Here is a 3,311-nt window from a genome sequence, read left to right on the forward strand (position 1 = left end):
CAGGGAGTAAGCCCAGGATGAGCTGCTGCTGCCCATTGCTTCCCTGGTTGTAAGTTTGGATGGCAAAGAGGGATCGTCCAGGCAGTTAGTACCCTGTCCCGGGTTTCGGCACCAAATGTTGGAATCCATGGGAGTCCGAAAGACCAGAGTAACAGGCTTTATTGAAAGAAAGAAAGGAACCCTGATGGGCACTTCTCCTGGGGGAGAAGAGCACCAGTTACAGACTAGGGGCCAGTTATATAGTGTTTGGGAGAGCCTGAGGGGATACTGAGGCAAAAGTCCTGGTATGTCCGGAATGCTTCTCCTTGGGGGACTTCGAGCATGTGTGTGTTGAATCAATAGTCCTGGTATGTCCGGAGCCCCTCCTTGGGGCGGCTTCTCAGCTTTTTTGGAATTCCTCTGTCTCAGGGTCATTAGTCCAGTAAGGGTGAGGTTTGACAGATAAGCGGAACATCAAGAGGGCAGTTTGGAATTCACGTATCTATCACTCATCTCTCTGTTCCTGTCTGTCTGTCCCTGTCTATCCCTCTCTCTGACTCTCTCTCTGTCTCTGAAAAAAAAAATTTTGTGTGTGTGTGTATTTTTCTGAAGTTGGAAACGGGGAGGCAGTCAGACAGACTCCGCATGCGCCCGACCGGGATCAACCCAGCATGCCCACCAAGGGACAATGCTCTGCCCATCTGGGGTGTAGCTCTGTTGCAACCAGAGCCATTCTAGCGCCTGAGGCAGAGGTCATAGAGCCATCCTCAGCGCCTGGGCCAACTTTGCTCCAATGGAGCCTTGGCTGCTGGAGGGGAAGAGAGAGACAGAGAGGAAGGAGAGGGGGAGGGTGGAAAAGCAGATGGGCACTTCTCCTGTGTGCCCTGGCCGGGAATCGAACCCAGGACTCCTGCACACCAGGCCGACACTCTACCACTGAGCCAACCAGCCAGGGCCTATAGAAAATTTTAGAGCAAAAAGGAGAGGGCCTGACCAGGCAGTGGCACAGTGGATAGAGCGTCAGAATGATATGTGGAAGGACCCAGGTTCAAGATCCCGAGGTCGCCAGCTTGAGCGTGGGCTCATCTGGTTTGAGCAAAAGCTCATCAGCTCTGACCGAAGGTCACTGACTTGAGCAAGGGGTTACTCGGTTTGCTGAAGGCCCGCAGTCAAGACACATATGAGAAAGCAATCAATGAACAACTAAGGTGTCGCAATGCGCAACAAAAAACTAATGATTGATGCTTCTCATCTCTCTGTTCCTGTTTGTCTGTCCCTGTCTATCCCTCTCTCTGACTCTCTCTGTCTCTGGAGAAAAAAAGGAGAGGAATTACCTGTATAGACCATTTGGTCCTTAGATTGATGGGTAGTGTACTAGGAATTGAAACAGGTTCATGGGGTGGGATTAGGTTGATATTTGGGGTGAGATAGATTAGGGTAAATGTTTCTATCTAATTAGTAGGGAGACACATATAGGTGTTGATCCCACATGAGTAGAAAGCCCCTGATTGGGTGATACAGGATGAGAGGTGAATAGAGAATAGAAGGACAAAGGGTCAGTTTTGTTTCTCTGTTTCTGAGCTCCAGATGGTCAGGGTGGAGAAAAGAGTCATCCCAATAAGTGGAGAAAGTAGAGGATTGTTAGCTAGGGTGACTGATTAAACATTCTTTGAAAACCAGTTTTCTGACTGTTCAAATTCTTTTTCTCTGTACAAACCTCCTACAACCTGCACAAACCTTCTACAACAGCTTTCATGCACTTTCTTATCCAGAAATAACTGGCCTTCATAACAACTTGCTTTTTCCTTTTTCTTTCAAAAGAATTTCCATACCTTATACCTTCTATTATCAAAACCATACAATTCCTTTCTAGTCAGAATTCTTGATTTAAAAATCTTTAACCTTTAGTGATAATTAAGTTGACTTTCTTTTTACCCTAGTTTCCCTTTTCCCCAAGTCTGATTAAAAGAGTCCTTAGTTGTGCTCACTTCAGCAGCACATATACTAAAATTGGAATGATACAGAGAAGATTAGCATGGCCCCTGCGCAAGGATGACACGCAAATTCGTGAAGCGTACCATATTAAAAAAAAAAAAAAGATTCTTAGTTTTTTCATATATTCGCCATACACAGACCAATCAGCTTCTGGTTCATTGTTGGAGTAAGGCATGCCGTTTTGCTACCTTAGCAGCAGTCAGAGTTGTCAGGATCACGGTGTGTGGACCTTTCCATGTGAAAATCAGTCCTTGGGTGATGTAATGCTGGAAGTGCCTCTTGAACACTCTTTGAACAGTTTTCTGAGTAACCTGTAAATCCTGCAAGTGCTTAGGGAAAGGGTGGTTACATTTCTACACTTTGCAGTTAGAGTTTAGGTCCTAGTGACCACTGCTTCTAACTGGAATTAGCAGCAGGTCCCAGCCTACAAAGAGCATGGGGCATTGAGAAAAGAGGAATAAAGGAGATAGTATACATTAAATAAAGTAATAAAATCAGACTGTCAATATCCACAGTAGAGATTTTTGAGGGATAAATAAAACTCAGGTATTCAAGCAAGGCATAGTAGATGGCCCTTGTGTTTACAAGAAATGAGATTAGCTTATCTGCTACTAGAAAGATATACCTTAGGCTCATGAATGATGTCCTTGGGCCTTCAGTGGCAATTCCCAGCATGCTGGGCCAGGTCAGGTCACAGGTAGCTGGAGCAGGGCTAGAAGAGACTGAACCCTTTCTCCATGGAGCAAGGGGACAGCTTACCTTCTCCTGTCCCTCTTTCCACAGCAGAGATGTGTCCCTTGCTGGGGCTGGGAAGCCTGACAGGCTTCAGTTTAATGACCTTTCTTTCCACTCTGGAGCAGGGCCCTGATGGAATTCTATGAAGCCCTTTAAGGTGCTGGAGCCTTTAAGAGCGTATGCCAAAAGCTGGTATTTCCTGACTTCTTTTGGGCCTTATTTGCTTTTTCTATCACTCCTTGGCCATTATAGACCTTAAAAGCCATGCTCAGAAGATCTCACTGAGGGGCTTGACTAAGAGAGCAAAACTGGGAATCCAGTGTCTAAAGAAGTCTATTAGACTAAAGAAAGAAAGGACTTGATCTGCAGTGGTAGGTGATTGGAGACTGCGGAGGGTCTGAGTTCGATCTAGGGTGAGACCTCAGGTGGTGGGGGTTAAGGCGATACCCAGATAGACTGGAAACTGAGAATAAAGTTGAGCCTTAGCAGAGAAGACACAATATCCCTTCACAGCGAGGAAGTTAAGAAGGGTGGCAGTGTGTCTCCTTGAGGCAGGCAGGGAGGGGCTGCAGAGGAGTAAGTTATCTACATATTGTAAGAGA

General features: G+C 46.1%; 1 non-coding gene across 1 annotated transcript; it reads left to right on the top strand.

The window, feature by feature from the left end:
* The first annotated feature begins 1,959 nt into the window (after positions 1-1,959).
* LOC136327870 (U6 spliceosomal RNA) lies at positions 1,960-2,066 on the top strand. The gene has a single exon (XR_010729930.1). It is a non-coding gene; the product is annotated as a U6 spliceosomal RNA (small nuclear RNA).
* Positions 2,067-3,311: the final 1,245 nt, after the last annotated feature.

Source organism: Saccopteryx bilineata, chromosome 2 (genome assembly GCF_036850765.1).
Source record: "Saccopteryx bilineata isolate mSacBil1 chromosome 2, mSacBil1_pri_phased_curated, whole genome shotgun sequence".
Lineage (NCBI taxonomy): Eukaryota > Metazoa > Chordata > Mammalia > Chiroptera > Emballonuridae > Saccopteryx > Saccopteryx bilineata.